This window comes from Ursus americanus, chromosome 1 (genome assembly GCF_024610735.1).
Source record: "Ursus americanus isolate L20-20 chromosome 1, mUrsAme1.1.p, whole genome shotgun sequence".
Classification (NCBI taxonomy): domain Eukaryota; kingdom Metazoa; phylum Chordata; class Mammalia; order Carnivora; family Ursidae; genus Ursus; species Ursus americanus.
The window spans coordinates 101783297-101802968 of record NC_142127.1 but is presented as its reverse complement, the minus strand read 5'-3'; positions in this window follow the sequence as shown (position 1 = coordinate 101802968).

Below are 19672 nucleotides of genomic sequence, written 5' to 3'. Positions count from 1 at the left end.
TTTTTTCCCCCCTTTTTCTTTTCCATTTTTCTTTTTCTCTTTATAGGCAATGATTTGGAAAACTCAGAATCCCTGTCAATAAAAAGGTGATAAATAGGGATCATTATATGTCAAATTTAGTAAAAATAAAATTGAGAGAAGACAGCCTTAATGAAGCTAGAATTACTGCAGGGTTAATTTAAATTTAGAGAAAAAAAGAAAAATGCAGCCCTCATTTTGGCAGGGTGATGAAAATATTAGTTCTAGCCTGAAAATAGGCAAAGAACCTCTGATCTCTTCTTTACGTTATAATGTTAGCACATAGCAGAAATTTGACAACTGTTACGCCTTAAAAATGAAATCATATTTTACTGCAAGGGAGAAAAGCTATTTTCCTCAAAGAACACTTAATATCAATCTCAAAGCAGTAATCAGCATCATACTTAAAGCTGAACTCTCAAGGAACACCCGTGAAAGATAAGACCAGGAGAAGATGCCCGTTACTATGGCCCGTCTCCAACGTGGTCTTAGACATTGAAGCCAAGGCAGTGAGACATGTGAGAGAAACAACTTGCAAGAGAAATTGCTTATTGTTGAGAGACTGTAGCTATCAGAAATCCCAAGATAACCAACTGAAATTAGAAATAAAACTAAAGAAAAGAACATCTGATAAAGGACTGGTATCCAACATATACAAAGAACTCTTAAAACTCAACAATAAGAAAGCAAACAATCTTATGAAAAAAATGCACTGAAGACCTTAACAGACACCTCACCAGAAAAGATAGACAGATGGCAAATAAGCATATAAAAATATGCTCCCCGTCGCAAGTCAAATACTACTCCACGCCTATTAGAATAGCCCAAATCCAGGACACTGACAACTCCGAAAGCGGGCAAAGATGTGGAGCAACGGTGCTCTCATTCATTGCTGGTAGGGATGCAAAACGGTGCAGATGCTTTGGAAGACGGTCTGACAGTTTCTTACAAACTAAACATATTCTTACCATATAATCCAGCAGCTGTGCTCTTTCAGATTTGTCTGAAGGAGTTGAATACTTAAAGTCCATGCAAAAATGTGCACACAGATGTTTCCAGAGGCCTTATTCATAATTGCCCAAACTTGGAAGCAACCAGTAAGTCCTTTCGTAGGTGAATGGACATATCACTTGTGGTGCCTCCAGACAACGGAATGTTATTCAGTCCTAAAAAGAATGAGGTATCAAACCATGAAAAGACATGGAGGAAAGTTAAATTTGTATTCATAAGTGAAGGGAGACAATCTGAAAAGATTACATACTGTATGATTCCAACTATATCACATTCTGGAAAAGGCAAGAAAGCAGACAGCACAAAAGTCAGTGATTGTCAGGGATTGGGGGAGGGAGACACGAAGAGGGAGTGAACAGAAGGGCAGGGAAATTATTCTATGTGTACTATCCCAGCAGATCCGTGTCACTGTCGCTAGGTTCAAACCCTGACAATGGACAACACCAAGAATGAACTCACATGTAAACTACGGACTTTGGGTGATACTAACGTATCAGTGTGGGAGGCGGATAGTGGGGGAAGGGAGGCATGTGTTGGGGCTGGGGTAGACGAGAACTCTCTGTACTTTCTGCTCAGTACTGCCGTAACCCTAAAACAGCTCTGAAACAGAATGTCCTTTTCTTAAAACAACTTGTGAGGGGCGCCTGAGTGCCACAGCGGTTAAGCGTCTGCCTTCGGCTCAGGGCGTGATCCCTGCGTTATGGGATCGAGCCCCACATCAGGCTCCTCCACTAGGAGCCTGCTTCTTCCTCTTCCGCTCCCCCTGCTTGTGTTCCCTCTCTCGCTGGCTGTCTCTATCTCTGTCGAAAAAATAAATAAAATCTTAAAAAAAAAACACAACAACTTGTGAGATGTAATTAATGAATGTGAACAAATTATCAACCTCCTTATTCTTTTTAAGTTTTGTTTATTTATTTTAAGTAATTTCTACATCCAATGTGGGGCTCAAACTCATAACCTCGAGACCAAGAGTCATATGCTCTTCTGACTGAGCCAGCCAGGCACCCCTCCTAACCTCTTTATTAATGGCAATACTTAGAAGGAGAAAGATCCACTGTATGTATGTTATCTATGTGTGTATTATATACAACTGAGTATATTATATATACTCGTACAAATACATAGAGCATATATCCGGGAATAAGCTTAGAAAAAAAAAAAAAAAGGAAGAATCCATTCAAGAAAAACAAAAGCAAACTATAAAAGACACCTAAAGATAAAAAACTGGAGAGGTTTGGAGAAAGTGGCCATGTTCCTGGAGGAAAAACTTATCAGAGTTGTAAATATGACATTTTTATCCCAAATTAACTGCAGGTCCAATGAAAGTCCACTAACTTTCTATTGGATTTTTTAAAAAATATTGGAAGGTGATTTCAAAAATACTCCGAATTCAAAAATAATAGGTAGAAGAGGTAATCATTCTTTTAAAGATGAGTGATGAGGAAACCCTTAACATATATTATAAACCTAGAGTAATTGAAATAGAAACATATCTAAATAAAGGAGATGGCTCAGCCAGACAGGAGACACAGATCTGACATAAAAACACACCTCATAAATTAGTGGGGAAAGAATTATTTGATAAATAATGCTGAGAACAGGGGGAGCCACCTAAAATTTTTTTAAAAAGTGAAATTCAGTCCTTATCTGATGCAATGTAAAATAAACTTTTAAGTAATAAGTTGAAAAGCTTTCAAAATAAAAATTGAAAACTGTCATATATTTTCTTTATCTCCAGTTAGGAGAAGCTATCTTGGAACAAATGTGTGCAAGGATTTACAAATGTAAAGATTGAGACTTTCAGAATCAGAAAAAGTTAAATGCATTAAAAAAGAGAACTCTGCAAATGAACGTAGATGACAGTCAGGATCCGATTTATAGCCTAAAATTATTTTAACATCTACTACAAAAAATTAGAACAAAGACACAAAGCATTCAGGAAAGAATGTTAGAGCCAAATTCAGGAACAAATAGGAGAAAATAGGAGAAAGGAAATCATGACGGCAAATGCACATATTAATAATTTAAGGGGGGGAAGTTTGACAAACACATCTTTCTCTGAGAAACAGTTAACAACGCAGAGAACACTAGACCATATTCGTACCACGAGTGTAGGAATGTTGTCCATTTTTTTGCCCATTGCATCCTCAACACCTGAGAAAACGCCCAGAATTTAGTAGGTCCTTAATAAGTAATTTTTGAAGGAATGAAAATAGATATACCCCTGGAAAAAGACAACGAGAAGACCAAAGACAACAGGAGTATACAAAATGAGGAAGAAAAATACAGAGCCGACAAGACGGGAAGGTTAAAACCTAAACTACTCCCTTAACTTTGAAAACCTTCATGAAGTAGAAAAGAATGTTTCTCAAAAGGAAGTCAGCAAGAAAAAAAAATCTTAAACTAATATCCACGGGAGACTTGCAGCAATTATGTCCAGGCGAGAAAATGGGGTTGGACAGCTCAACATGTGACAAGTATTTTAAAAATTTGAGAAGCCTCCAATATCCATGCAATGGAAACTGTTTCAAAATACATTTTTAAGAGTGTGTATGGAGGTGGGGGAAGGGAAGAATTCGTGATAAAGAATATATAGCATTATAAATATTAGTCATCTCATAGCTCATGCTTCAAATGTTTGGACTAGCATAAAATAAAAGTTGTGTGTTTTTTTTTTTTTAATGTGTCAAGAAATGCCATGAAGAGTGATGAGGGAAGTAACAAACTTGGGGAGCATTGGCCATGATGTTAGACGATCAGAGAAAGAGAAACAGGAGCTGCAGAACGGCAGCTGACCCTTCTTGAAGTCTTCATACACTCCTCATCCTTCGTTGGTGCCTTCTGTGCCTTGTCGCATTGAAAGGATAAATGCGATGGAGAGGAGAGCCGAACGCCCTCTCCACGCATGTCTTAAATGTCAACACCACTAGAGACTTAAGAATATTAAACAAGACCAAATTTGGAAACATGAAGCTAGAAGATAATACTCAGTGTCGACCAGAGTGATGGGAAATAGCACTCATGTACGATGCTCGTTTAAGGTAAATTTGAACAACTTTTGTAAAGGGCAATTTGGCAATATGCATCACGGGCCTTAACAATGTTCCTATCTATGGACCCCCAAATTCCACTTTTTGCAATAATGCCTTTTGTCCAGTAATACTGATGAGGGAACAGAAGGCAAGCTGAGGACAAAGCAGAAGCTGACACCCCCCCACACTGCCCCTAGCCCCCAGATGGCATCCATGTGACCTTCCTCAGGCACTCCCGGCTGCCCTAAAGCTAAGGAAAGGAAAAACAATAGTTAACTTACGGAGATCACAACCCTGCAGGTCTCCCTCAGTTTGCAAATGTCTTCGCGACCTACAAGAACAAAGCATTTCCATCACTAACCTAGCTTCCGGAAGGAAATGTGGATACAATTAAATGTCCTTATAATCTGCAGCCCATTGACAGATACTTGAAGCAGACAGAGTATAATGTTCCTCCAGGAAGCTCCCAACCATCTTCACGTTAACGCCTTACTAAAGGGAAACACAACCTTAACTTGACAATGGCAAGGCCTCTGGCATCCTGTGAGTTTTCTTTAACATATGAAAGTATGTTTTCAATCTCGCTTTTTCCTTTCCTCCCCCAACCCCATAGTATATAATCAGCCACCCCTCACAACCCGGGGCGCAGCTCTTTCTGCCCACGGGTCCTGTCCCCGCGCTTTCATAAACCACCATTTTGCACCAAAGACGCCTCAAGAATTCTTTCTTGGTCGTCGCTCCAGACTCCACCCCACTGAACCTCACCTGCATCCCAAACCCCATCAATACCATGTCTTAAAACAAACAAAGGTGCCCTCAGAGGCGCACGGAAGATAGTCACTGCAGCATTGCTTATGCTCAGAAACATGGGGTCATGCCTGACGTTTTATTGATGTAAATGTATCAGAGTGTTTTCCATCACATTTTCTCATTTAATTCCCAAAAATCTCTTAGTTTAAAATTTATTATGCCCATTTCAAAATTTCAAAAATGATAAATAAGGAACTTACTTAAAATCCAAGACTTAATTGGAGCTGAAGCTCGGACTGAGTCCAGTCTTCTGAGGTCTGGTCCATGTCCTTGCTACATGATCACATGGCTTCTACCATGCTGGGGTCCTAGAGCTGAGTCTTGGAAATTACCTGGTTCACGCAAACCCCTAAGTCAGACGAGTGACTTGGGCTCGTAAGTCAGCCTGGCGAGCCAATGACTGAACATGGCCATTCTCTTCTAATACAATATTCTTAGGACCGCATTAAGTGTTTCTCTCAGAACATTAAGTATGGAATGATTTCTACTGGTGCCTGGGCCATAAAGAAAAGATCTGGGGGAAGCTCAGAGGCAGGGAAGATACTCCAGAATATTGTTTCTACAGATATCCAGCTCTGTCACTACTTTTCTCCACCAAAACCATGCAAAGGTTCTCTTCCCAATGTCCCCTGGGGCAGACACGTCCTCGTCTGTGCCCTGGCAAATCTTTTAACAGACTGGCAGAAACACTCCTCGGGAAATATGAAGTCAAGGATGGACAATTCCGTTAGACCAGTGAGTCTTAAACTTCTTTGTGTTAAAGAATCAACTGGAAGCTTTGTGGATAATGCAGATTCCAGGGCCTCGTCAGTAATGGTTCTGGCCCAGCGGCTTTGGAGGGAACCCAGAGATGTTTTAAACAGTTGGCCTGGCTCAACCAGAGGCAAAAAGTCTAAAGAGCGAACTGAAGCAATGTTTCATACTTCCTATTATTTCTTGACTTGCGATCATAATTTTAGGCAACTCTCCTGAGCCTGATGGGTGTGTCAGTCCAGCCATTAGGACTATTCTTTCCATGTCTTCAGTGCATTTTAAAACATTGTTCTGGCTTATACTTTTTCCAAGACCTAGACTTGGTCGATTTATTGATGCTCTCTGTAACAGCTGACTTTACCACACTCTTTCCTTCAGTTTGGTGTTTGGAGGAAAAATTACATTACATTCCCGTATCGGCCATTCATTCATGCCACAGGCAATTCATTTATTCAACACGTGTTGAATGGCAGCTCCCAGTGGTGCAGAAACTATATTATAGGGCTTAAATGGACTTTCTTTGCAGGGCACTAAGATTCGTGTGTCTCCTGACCGGTACAGCACCACCTACTCTTCTGGTGGTCATGGCCCCCTTCATGGGTGTGTGACCAGTGCCGTCTCACAGGTCCCCATGAAGGCCCGGGGTTTGGTTTGGTGCTCTGCTGTCATTGTCTTAAAATGCGTAATGCCTTTTGAAGAAGAGGCTCTGCTTTCTCTTTCCATTGGACCCTGAAAATTCTACAGCCGACCCTGCAAATTCCATAGCAGATCCTGCTGGTTATAGTCAGAGGGTTACATGTCAGATATTCAAGAAGGGAAATTACTTCTGGGGCTCCTGGTATGTAGCTCTGGTGGCTGGCGGCGTGGCACTAGGACTGCTCAGCCTGGGCTGACATATACTGTGTCTTCCTGGCTGCACGTAACAATTCTTCTCTTGTTTGGGTGGTAATGAGCAAAACTACTTTTATTTTGGGCAATCTTAATTGAAGATAGGAAAGTAAGTCCTTGGAGTGGAAAGAGCTCAGCGGACAGGTCAGATGTCTAGCTCTTCCACTCCACACCACTTCTATCTCTACTGTTTTAGCCCATGAAGTTCAGAGCTTCATTAGCGAACAGTGCTCTTGAATATAAGATAGAGTGCGGCTTGGTACCATGTAGACACGGCCGCATTCTCTGATTGCTTGGCTGTAGGTAGATCGACCACCCAACGCAGCTTAAACAACGAGCAGAGCACCTCCAAAACCCAAAAGAAGTTACAGGCAGCCCAGCCCTGAGAGGTTCTGGGATCAAGATTTAAGAAGCAATCAGGGACCAGGAGACCACTCTCCAGCTCTGTCTGGGGAGCCATCGGCTCCCTGTTCCCCGATTTTTGCTGTGTGCCACTCCGTTTCTCTTTCTCCCTGAGGACTAGCTCTTTCTGCCCCACTTGCACATGGCAGAAATGCAGCCAACCGGGGCACAGTTTCTCATGACCCCGCAGCTCACCTGCCCTGCATGAATTACGCAGAGCTTTGAGGTGCCGATTCTAAACCTCCAAGAGAGGAAAGCAGATTGGTGCTTAGATCGCGAGTTGCTGTCTCAGCCTGGCCACGGTGCTCACGTGAGTCACCAGATCCACGACCCACTCAGAAGGGCTCACAGGAGCAGGCTCTACAGGAAGGAGGTGGATGAGAAGTCTGCCCAGTGGAGTCACATGCTACCTGGGGTCACAAAGGAAGGGTGTGATCAATGGGAAGTTCTGGAAGGCGGGTAGGCTTTGGGGAGGGTGGGCTATGGGTGGAGCCTGCTGCCACGTATAATTTACAACCGATGTGTAGGTTGGGGGTTGGGCAATGAGTTCCCATGTGCTCATGGAGGTGGTACTTGCAAATAAAGAAGCTAATTCGCTACAAGAGATCATGACTCAATGGTACTTCATCATGAGCTGAGGATTATGATTAGTAAGAATTTAAGGTACATTAAGACAGAAACCTTACTTTTTGTCTGGATGATGGGTACGCAGGTGTTTGTCTTATTGACAGCTTTCAACCTGCATATGTGTCTCTCTCACACACACACACACACACACACACACACACACACACACACACTGCCCTGAGGTTAGCCAGTGCTATTCATTCCCCAAGGGAAGACCAATTCGGAATTTCCTGAGTGACTGAGACTCTGACCTGGCCATCTGAGGAGTAGCTCAGGGCTTCAGTGACCCAGCTAGGGTGTCCATCTGGTTGACCTGGGGTGGTGACCAGCAAGTCTCCAGGGTGAGCTTTCACTGCAGCCCAGGAAGCATTGCTTAGGAAGACGCTTCTCGACGGGGGAGTCTGCCCTCCCTCATTCTTCCCTTGGTGGCCCATGGTTCCTTTCTCCCTTGTCTCTTTCGAGGGAAAGCTGCATTCCTCACATTCACATCTGGATCACTCCTGCCCAGAATTAGGTCATCCTGATAAGTTCGTTGAAACTTCCTTCATGTAACCCATGTACCCCTAGTCACATGCTTTCTGACAGAACAGGGGTGCTCTTACCTCAGGATGACAAGTGAATGTTCAGGAAGGGAGGAAAGGGGAACAACAAAGACAGATGTCAGATCTCCAGCCTCCCCTCTGCTTTGTCCCTTGCTCCCCTGATCCACAGTTTAAACCGTGTTCTGTGGCATGGAATGAGATGGATAAGGAAAGGCGCTGGAATGAGGCAGGGGTGGGGGCAGGAAAGTCACAGGAGACGGAGGCTCCAGCCCCACGGTCAGCCCATCATCCATATGGAGAAGCCTGCACAACTCCTTTCTCCTCCAGCCACCTGCACCGCGGCTGATTAGGGGAGCAGGAGAAGCAAGCACTTCATTCCCGAGAGTGGGGGCTCCAGGCAGGGGATGACAATTTGGGGACCAGAGTCAGGACAAGGGAAGCCTCAAGCACTGCTGTCCCACTGCTGATGGCCTCCCTTAGCTTGCTTTTCATCCCTCCTCGTGTTTCCTTCATCTTTCCATCAGACACTAGGACTGTAACATGGCATCGTGCCTGCCCCCAAATATTGGCAGTGGCTGTCCTGCTTAGTTCTGGGGGGTTCAAGCAGCTGGTGCGCTGCCAAAAGCCAGGTCCTCTCGCCCGCCACGAAGAAGCCCCATGGAAACATGCCGCATGATGACATTGCCCAGGACACAGTGCTGGTGGCTTCAGCCCGAGGACAGGCAGAGTGAGCGACTTTCGCCTGCACCCTGTCCCTGCATGTGCCCCAGGGCAAACCACACATTTCTTCATCCAAAGGCCATCAAGTCAGCAGACAGCTGTCATGGGTCTAGCACACAACAGCCTTCCAGCAGATGCTGATAGGGTGTCCACGCAAGCCCTGGAATGTTGAACAACTTGTGGGCCGTTCGTAGGAACTCATTTCTACAGAGGCCGTCAGGAAGCTGGTCCCTGGTTTCCTGGGGATTCCGGGAGGCAAGATTGCAAATCGTATGTCAATCGGCTGCTTTGGAAACTCCCATGACTTCAGAAAATAGAACACGTCCATGGGCAACACCATGTAGCACTCAGCGCTGACGTTAACCCAACATAATCCCAAGAGAAGATTCTAATATTGCTCTAATATTGAAACAGAATTAGAAGGAATAGGTAGACATCAGGCAACAGTTTTCATTTTCCTTTGAGTCTTCGCAAAACATCTAGGAATATTTCCTTAAGGGCAAGTAGCTAATTAGCCAAGCAACTAAGTAACTGACTTTGCCACTGCTCTGTCTGTGACGTCCGGGGCAACAGAAGCTCTGAACTGTCCCCCCACACCTTTACCCGCAGACCGTTGTGTTCCCTGCTGAGAATGCAGCTCTCCCCATATGTATCATTTAGGAACCCCTGCATCTTCCAAAGGGCCCCCTAGAACATGAGTTATTTGAGAACCTCAACTTTTTTTTCTGGAAGTTTTATTCTGAAATCAGTGGTCTTACATTTTTTAAGTTAATTTTTCTCATCGATTCACTCCCCAAAGAGTTGAACTGATTGACGGTCTGTTTCTAATACCTGTAAGGCAGGTATTAGAAAATTGCGGTTTCTATAACGTGGGTGATAATCTTGCTTCTTGGCCCAGGATCCCACACTGGGCCCCAGATTGTGGACAGTGTCACAAGAAGGTGAACACGTTCGGTGGGGCTCCGTAATGCAGCCTGCCTTCTCCTCCCGTGGGTTGCCCCGGGAGCTTAGGGAGTCTGAGCTGATGGGGTGAGAGGTCCCGTGGTGCTGAGGCCCAGGATCCCCTCGCAATTTAAGAATTCAACAATAAGCACGTGCTCCGAGGTGCTAGCGAAAACCGGGGTCTCAAGGATATGGGGAACTCATGCAGAAGAAGTTGTCAAGAAAAGCTCTTCCTTGCGGCGAATTCCCATCTACCTGAGGCGCCCTTTTCCTTCCGCTCGGCTGCAGACGGACTGACTGCTGCATCCAGGAAGGACTACTGTCGCGTTGGAAGGAAGCCGCTCTTTATCATTGTGTCCTTAAGAAGAGCGATGTCCTACCGTTTCCATGCAGGAGACACAGAATAAAGGGGGTTTGAAGCTCATTTTTAGGCTTGCACGTCCCCCAATTCCAGCAGCTGTCTTGGCCCTTAGGTCCTTTTTTGTCCTATATATGTTCCCGAAGCCTTTCTGGGCTGTCCTGACCTTTTCGCCCCTCCTGGCCGTCATGCCCATTTGACCCTCGGTGACTCTGATGCTGGTAGTGGCCTGTAGCCTAACCTTGGGTAGCAATCAAGGGTCCCAGGAGGTAATTTTTTACAGGAAGAAAATGCAACAGTTGTCTTGCCTGGGGTGGAATGATGCAGTACCCAGGAAAATCTGGGACGCCATTCATCAGGGACTTTCGGGCCAAGGAAGAAACCACTGAGGCCTCTGCCTTTTCACTTTGAATGTCATCGCAGGGAAATGTGTTGGTTCAGCGTTACCAGAACTCAGCTATCGGGTGGGGTGCTGGAAAACGCGCCAGGCTTGCTCAGGGGACCTGAGCTCGAACCCTGGTTCTGCCCACAGGACCTGCTACACGTGCAGAATCCAGTGAGAAAATGTGGGCCTTGTTCACAAATTCTTCCTCTTTTTAAAAAGATTTTATTTATTTGAGAGAGAGAGCGCGCGCACATGCGTGAGCAGGGAGAGGAGCAGAAGGAAAGGGAGAAGGAAAGGATCGCAGGCAGACTCCTTGCTAAGTGCAGAGCTGGACGCAGGGCTCGATCTCATGACCCCAAGTCCCTGACCTGAGCCGAAACCAAGAGTCAGACACTTAACTGACTGAGCCACCCAGGCGCCCCCTGTCCTTTGTTCAGAAATTCTTAAAGCGTTTCAAGATGGGAAAAGCAGATCATTCGAACTGAGCACAGGGTTCTTTTGAGCTCAGGGCCCTGTGTGCCTGGACACGAAGGTCTGTCCTATGCCCTTGGTCCTGCAGGGTGTGTGACCTTGAGTAAGCCCTATGCCTCAATTCTTCACCTGGAAACTGAGGGCATGGAAGGAAGAGAGCTTCCTGAGAAGTTCTCCACAATAAGGGGGGCCCCACAATGAGGGCAGGAGGGGCAGACAGGCCAGCACCCCGAGCAGCCTCAGGAAGCGAGGCATAGGATGGCATTCTTAGGGGTGAGGGAACCCAGGAAATCACACCCTGAGTTAGGAACAACAGAGAGAGACCAGTGAGAGCAGGAGGAGACCAAGCAAGGCTGTAGACAGTGGAGTTGCCTCCGATCAGCTGCCGGGACAGAACGGACGACGGGAGCTTCACCAATAGGCATCTGTTGCTCACGGTTCTGGAGGCTGCAAAGTCCAATGTCAAGGTGCTGGCAGATTTGGTGTCTGGAAGGACCCTTTCCCTGGTTTGCGGAAGACTGCCTCCTCGCTGTCCTCACAGGGCCGTGAGGTCCCTCTTTCTCTTCTTATAAGGACACTCGTCCCATCATTACGGTTCCACCCTCATGACCTCATCTAAACTTAGTCGCCCCCAAAGGCTTCACCTCCTAACGCTGTCACAGTGGAGGTTAGAGCTGCAACATATGCTTAAGGGACCCAAGCCTTCAGTGCATACCAGGAGCTTGGGTGTGCAGCCTCGACGAGATTCCTCACACTGACCCCCAGAAGACGCAGACAGCGCACGCAGCACCCCCCCCCAGAGAGGGGTGGTCCTGGGAGCCCCAAGCTCTGTGCGTCATGAGGGGGCAGGTGAGCTGTGGGCAGGCCACCAGGCTGGAGTGGGATCGCCGAAAGCTGTCCTACCAATTTTTCTCCCAACCGGCCAATCAGATAAATCTCTCAACCTTCACTGGAAGAATGGAGAGGGTCAAGAGAGGCAAGGATATTAAATCCGCGGAGCTCTCTTTATTGGGAAGGAAATCTCCGGGGCAGGCAATGTACCCCAAAGGGTGTTAAACAGCAATTGTCATGATGCCCATGTTTTTTCCCAAAGACCTTTTGTTTTCATGACCTGTTGCACTTTTTCTCTGGAACACCTTGCTCCTCCCCATCTACCTGGAAGGCTCAGATTTATCCTTCAGGACTCACTTTGGGTGCTGACACCCCTGGGGTTTACTGCATACAAAGCCTCTCGAGGAGCTCTGCATTCTCCTCGTGTTTTCTTCCATGACATTCTTGAAGACATCATTCCATCTGCACACACCGGGCAATTGATGAATGAATGAATGAGCTTAGAGGCCATCAAGGAGTTTGTTTTCCCAGCTAAAGCAGCAGAGGGCAAATTCCTCCCTCCTCCCCTTGTTGCTAGAGGGCAGGCAGGACACAGATGCACAGAACACGGAGACCCCCGATCCAGACAGAGACACAGACCAGACTCACAGGCCCGGAAACCCACTGCGCTCCCTGCCACGATGCTCCCTGCCACGACGTTCCCCCCTACCAGACAAGGAGTAACTAGGAGATTCACTATTTTCAGTGCTCTTTCAGGGGGTGACTGAAGACAGAATGAGAGTAGGTTTTAAAATAGTAGACATTCAGCCTTTTTAAAATTAGAAGTTGGAGTTAGAGCTGACAAGACCTGCTGATGCATGGGGTGTGGGCAGGGCGGGCAAGAGGCCCAGGCTGCTCATGGTCTTGGCCTTGACTGGAAGGGTAACGCGTGCACCACTGACCGGACCGCAGAACTCGAGGGAAGCAGACTCAGGGGTTCTGTGTGTGCACAATGCAGGAGAGTGCTTGCTGCAGACCGCACCGCCCAAAGCCCACGTCAGCTCCCGCTCCTGCGTGCAAGTATCTTTCCATCCTCAAGTTTTCTCTCCCTGAGCTCTGAGCGCTGGGCTCTGCCCATGCCGTGGAATATTCTGGGAATCACTGTAGATTAGGCTTCCCTGTGGGGTCAGCTGAGGCATCCCCGAGATGGAATCCTGCTACCTCCCACCCCAGCTTCCAGCGCTGACCCCAGGAGGCTCCCTCACCAACCTTCTTCCTCGATCTCCATGCAGAAGGCTTCCAGGGGACACAGACGGGCACCAAGGCTAATTTATTTCCACGGAGAGAGAGCCCACTCAGTGGTCTGGAGTATCAGCTGGGCTGGCCAATGAACCGTTTCCCTCGCCTGTCGGAAATGAAGGCGTTATCAGGTGGTGCGGGAGGACAGAGTGCCACGTTAGGTGATGGACCCTGGGCCGTCGCTCAGGCCCTCTCTTAAGTGCTGACCTCTGGGCAGGTTCCGCCCCAAACCCGCAGTGTAAAACAACACACCACAACACAAACACACACACACACACCCCAAAACTTGTGCAAGATTTAAAATTAAAAAAGGATTGCTGATCGCAGTGAATGAATGAGTACCTGCCCTTTGTTCACTGACACGTCTTACTGTGACATAGGAAACCTTTCCGTCTGAGGAGCCACATGCTGCAATCTATCCCACCAAGGGATTATTTTCTAGAAATAATGACTAACGGGCAACTTTGGTCTAATCCATGTTTTCCTGGCCATGTGATCACGGGGAAAACCAGGGTCAAGATAATGGTCACAGGCAGTTTTCCGAGGGATCTGCTTACACCCACTATTCTGGGAACTCATTCCCTTCTAGAAGTGTCCTTCCCCCACTCTTTCAAGAGGACCCCGGGACGGTCTCCGCTGAGGCCAGCAATACTGGGGGCTCCCCTTCCTCTTGGGTCCTGGGCTGTGCTCTGTCACTGGGGTTGCAGAGCCTGGGAGCTGCTGCCGCCCTGGGGGGGGGGGCGCTGCTCTGCCAGCGCCACGGACCGGGGTCTGCCCGGGACCCAGGCTCCTGGGTGGCCGTGCCTTCCATCACCCCTGGACACCTGAGCAGGCTCAGGCTGGAGCGATGGGGGCGGTTACTTCCCAGGCTGGGCCACAGAGCAGCCAGAATCCAAATCAGGGCCAGTACACCCTGAAGTTCCTTGTCGTTGTAAATTTGTTCCTAAAAAAGGTCTCTAGCTGGTTTATGGTATAATTACTTTATCGTTGTCCACAATTAAAGAATCACAAAATAAAAAGAAGCAAATTTAAGTCACCCATAATTTTGCCTCTCAGTCGGTGTTCACGATTGGTTCATGTCCTTTGTTTTTTCGTTTTTTATTAATTTTTAGCTGAAAAATGGGAGCGAGGACTAAACTCTTCTTACCAATCAGAGTTGTTTAGAGATGTCTTTAAAGTTTTCCAATTAGTTTCGTTTTGTTTTCCTTAAATTTTAGTTACAATTTCTAGTTAATTTTTTTAAGATTTTATTTATTTATTTGAGAAGGAGAGAGAGAGAGAGAGAGAGAGAGAGTGAACTTGTGAGGGGACCAGCAGAGGGGAGGGGCAGAGGGAGAAGGGAGAAGGAGAGTCCCCACTGAGCAGGGACCCTGATGCAAGACTTGATCCCAGGACCCTGGGATCATGACCTGAGCCCAAGGCAGACACTTAACTGCCTGAGCCACCCAGGCGCCCTACAATTTCTAGTTTAATTGCAAACTTCATACAATATAGCCTCTTTTGTAATTCAAGGATTTCCTCTGTGTTAATAGTTGTTTTTACAAATATTCCTTAGGTGCTTGAAAGGAGGGACATTTTTGTTTTGAGTGTATATATTTTAATCATTATTCCTTAATCAGCCATATTATTTTGTTATCCAAAGTTTCTATGCTACTTAAACTTTTTTTTTTTTTAAGATTTTATTTATTTATTTATTTGACAGAGATAGAGACAGCCAGCGAGAGAGGGAACACAAGCAGGGGGAGTAGGAGAGGAAGAAGCAGGCTCCTAGCGGAGGAGCCTGATGTGGGACTCGATCCCATAACGCCGGGATCACGCCCTGAGCCGAAGGCAGACGCTTAACCGCTGTGCCACCCAGGCGCCCCTGCTTCTTAAACTTTTTTAGCCATCTCTTGACTTACAAAGAAAACCTTACCTTGGTTTGTTATAATCTCCTACTCCAAATGTATTTCTCCTTAGATTGGTTACAGTCTTTGCTTTAAGTACTACTGTCCGTGTTATTTTATTTGGCACATAAATATTCATGATCATTATAGTTTCATTGTAATTATATCTTTCCCACCCTGAAAAAAATCTTTCCTGTTTAATGATTTTCCCTGGCATATTATTTTGTCTAAGATCGTTTTTGAAAAGCTTGCTTTCATGTGTTTCTGTGTGCCTAACAGATCTTTGTCTGCCTTTTAAAATTTCTGGTCTGTCCTTCTGTTTTAGGGGAGTTTTATATCAACAACTCGCATTTAAATTTTCTTTTCAATCCAGTCTTAGAGTCTCTGAAAAGGAGATTTTTAACTATTTTGCTAGTTGTCCCATGTTTTTATTATCCACCCTTGATTTTCCTTTCTTTTTTTGTCTTTTTTGTCTGTAGACTATCTTTTCTTTTTCTTGCCATAATTTGGAATATATATATATATAGCCTATTTCCGCCGAGTGTTTCCTTAGGCTGATATAACTGATGCGTACCATCGTGTAGGTTTGGGGTGTACAGCACGTTGGTTTGAGACGTGTGTGTATATATATATGTATATATATGCATATTGCAATATGATTACTACAATAGCATTAGCTACTTTTTCATGTCCTTACTTTAAATTTTACTAACATTACCTCTGAGTTGTAAGATACTTTACCACCTGTCCAAAACCTGGTTATCTCCTGACTTCACATCTACTAAAATGATATTCCTCCCCCACGTTAGAACCCAGCTGCGGAAACCCACCAGTGCTGATGCCCACGACCCCACCCCATCCACTCCGGTGCGGCTGAGATTCCCTTCTCAGAGCCTTTGCAGAAGGAAGGGCCATGAGCCACATTTCTGGTGTTAGCAGCTGTTCACCTGGGCCGTCCTACCTGGAGAAGGAGCAGAGCATTTCTGGATGACCGGGAGCTGCCGATCGCTTCACCGGTAGGTGTATCCTTTTAAAAAATACAGATTAGCAGGATTGTGGCTGGGGAGGAGGAAACAGCCCTCTTCACCCCAGGGTGCCATTCCCGTCATGGCCAGAACTCACTGCCCGGCACTTGCTGGCACCCTTGGGAAGGGCTTGGCTCCCTCTCGTCTGACCTCAGGGCTCTGTTTCAGAAGCCACATTGTGCATCGGCTAATGAGAGCTCCTCAATCTGTCCTCATCTGCACCACTATTGGCAGAAATCCCTCCTAGACCGGGGCCAAGCTCTCATTGATATTCTCGGCTTCTGGTGCAGTTGCAATTTTGCAATTTTGCATGTGCTTCATGGGTCTTTAGCGGGAGACGATGAATCAGGCAATCAGGCACCTGCTGAGAGCTACCATATGATTCTAGAAGTCTGCAAGTTGGGCTCTGAATGACAGAATGCGAACCATGGTCCCGATGTTTGTTATATAAAGCTTATGGCCCTCATTTCAGCCAATGCTACCGTCCAGCATTTTCCAAACTATGTGTTGAGGAGAAAAGGATCATAAAGTACACTGCATTAAAAAAAAAAAAACCAGGGGAGGAGGGGGTCATAGTCAACCATGTTGGGGGATGGGTATATTCTATGCTGCTTGGACATTCAAAACACACTGTGGAGTGTTAAAGGCTAAGAGTATTCTCTAGCAAAGGAATTGACTTAACTTGTTCAGAGCAGCCCTTCTCAATACTCAGCTTTGAAAGCTTTTTGGTAGGGCCCCTGGGAATGTCTAGGAAAACTGATGTTTTTCCAGAATATACATAGGAATGGATGGCTGGAGCACGTAGGGGAGAGGGTCTGGGAGAGAAGGCAGCCCTGTTTCTCCGGCCCCACTCACACATCACCAGAGCCCTGGCATGGGTGCACAGCCTGTCGATTCTTCTAGATTTTTCATGTTAGTTACATCTTCAGAAAACAAAAAGGCCTGGAGCATATTTTCTTAACCTGCAGCAGAACTAATGCTACTGTTTGGTAATTAACATGTTTTCAAACCTCCTAGAAAATTAATTCAGGAAGCTTTCATTTAAGTTGTGTCTCTCTGTCTTATATGAAACGGCAACAGAAAACAGGGTCTTTTAATGTTACTCAATATCCAAGAATAATCTTTAGAGGTGGATTTCATCATAAGTATGGTTTCATTACAAACACAGATAAATGTGTCTGATTTCCTTTTCAACTATTGAGTGTAATCTGTGTTTTTCTTTTGGTCTTGGTTACCAGGAAACTCAGAAATAAACATGGTGTTCTTTCCCCAAGTTACTTTCTCAAAGATATCTGGAAATGTCAGCTTTCTCTGTTCATTTTGCATAACCTCTGGATTTTGTTCCCAGCTTTATTAAGACATAATTGACATATGACATTGTGTAAGTTTGAGGCATACAGCGTGACCATTGGATACACTTATGCATTGCAGAATGGCTACCTCAGTAAGTAGCACCTTGAACCCTTCACATAGTTACCGTGTGTGCGTGTGTGTGATGAGATGTTTTAAGACCTACTCTCTTAGCAACGTCCACGTGTATGATACAGTCATCATGCTGCACCTCACATCCCAGAACTTACTCATACGTGGTGGTTTGTGTCCTTTGAGCATCTCCACCCAGCCCATCCCCCTCTGCCCCTGGCAACCCCAGTCTACCCTCTATTTCCCACATTCTAATCTCTGAATTTTTAAATCCTTAACGCTCCTGTTTTACTTTATGATAATTTCTTACACCATCAAGGATCCCTTTTCAACGAACTAGTATTTAGATTCTCTATCTGCACATATTGATAAAGTCAAGGAGGTAATAAGTAAAAATCAATCTGATTTGTAAAAAGGAAGTAAGAAAATTTTGACATTTCCTGGTACAAACACTAAAAACACATCCCTAACATTGGAACGCACGAATCAATAGCACAAACAGTAATATTAAGAAAGAAAAAGAATCCAGTAAATCTCACCTTTCACAAAATCTTGAACTATTCTGATTTAATGCTCTGAATGCTAAGATTATTCTGATATTGAATCATTTTCATTTCCATAACTGGAGCCAGCTGGAGTTACGACCTTTTTTTCTTTTTATTACGGACGTTTTAAGCATGCCTTACACTTGGAAACTGTAAACCTCCACATGGCCACCTGCTGCTTCAATTTCAACAATTGCCATCATTTTCCTCATTTTGTCTCACCTTGCTCTACTTCTTAGTTTTTAATTTTTTTTAAGTAGTTTCCGCAACCAGCATAGAGCCCGATGAGGGACTTGAACTCATGACTTTGAGATCAAGACCTGAGCTGAGATCAAGAGTCAGATGCTTAACCACCTGAGCCATACAGGTGCCCCTAGTTTTGAAAATTTTTAAAGCAAATCTCAAACATCATGTTTTTTTACATAAATATATCTCTAACAGATGACTTTTTTTAGCATAACCACCATGCCATTATCACACCTTAAAAATTAACTGTAATACTTAATATCATCTTATATACATTCCATTATTAAGTGCCTCCAGTAGTCTCGAAATCTCTTTTTCATCGCTGGTTTGTTCAGATGAGATTCCCCATAAGTCGTGCATGCCGGCTTTGCTTGTTATGCTGGAGGCATTCTGAAGTATCACGGCTTTCTACCGTTTGAAATGAGAGGCGTGTAAGGATGTACGAGTATTTTCTTTGATTACGTAACTTATTAAGAATTCTACAGAATAGGGGCGCCTGGGTGGCCCAGCTGGTTAAGCGACTGCCTTCAGCTTGAGTCGTGATCCCAGGGTCCTGGGGTCGAGCCCCACATCGGGCTCTGCACTCAGCAGGGAGTCTGCTTGTCTCTCTCCTCTGCCTCTGCCGCTCCCCCTGCTTGTGCTCTCCAGCTCTCTCTCACTGTCAAATAAATAAATAAAATCTTAAAAAAAAAAATTCTACAGAATACATCACAAGGCAGTTTTCCCTTTCTTCTTAATCAAGGGGAGGGGGGAAAGTCCCCCTCAATCCACTTAGGGTCCCTGGCTGGGTCTGAAAATTAAGATCACAGAGAAAGATTAATTAACAAGAGAGAAGCACACACACGTATTTAATACAAGTTTTACATGACACAAGGAAATGAAGGCCCGAAGGCACGACTGAACCCCAGTGTTCTGAGACCCCAGTGTGCCGGGGATGAAGAGTGGGCAGTTGGAGAGGAGCGACGAGGAGGAGCGGGAGCGAAGTGTCGCAATCTGATTACACACAAGGCTTGTTTGTTGATACTCTTCGCAAGCAGCCCTTTATCTTTGGAGCTGGGGCGCTCCTTTCCTCCTGCCCAGGGGGTGCACCTCGCATGTGAGGGGCCATGACCTGTGTCAGGGAAGAAGGGGAGAGAAGGTCAGAGTGACCTTCCTGCTTCTGCTTTTTGCTCAAAGTCCTTCAGCTTCAGATATCAATAGGCCAAGTTGCCCTCGTTCGGGGCAGCTCACCCTGAGCCCTATCACGAGAAAATAAAAACCCATAGTATCACCAAAATAATGCCCTCTCTTTATTTTCTCTAGCTGCCAACACAGTGCCCACTGAATTTCACATTCTGCTTTTATCAGCTGATGTGAGACCAACCCAATTCTCTGTTGCCAGTGTCTGTAGAATTATCATTGGTAACAGGTGCACATTATTTCACTGTCTTGGCCACCATTCTATTGCTTTAGCATTTTGGTAGCATTTGCTCGATCCATA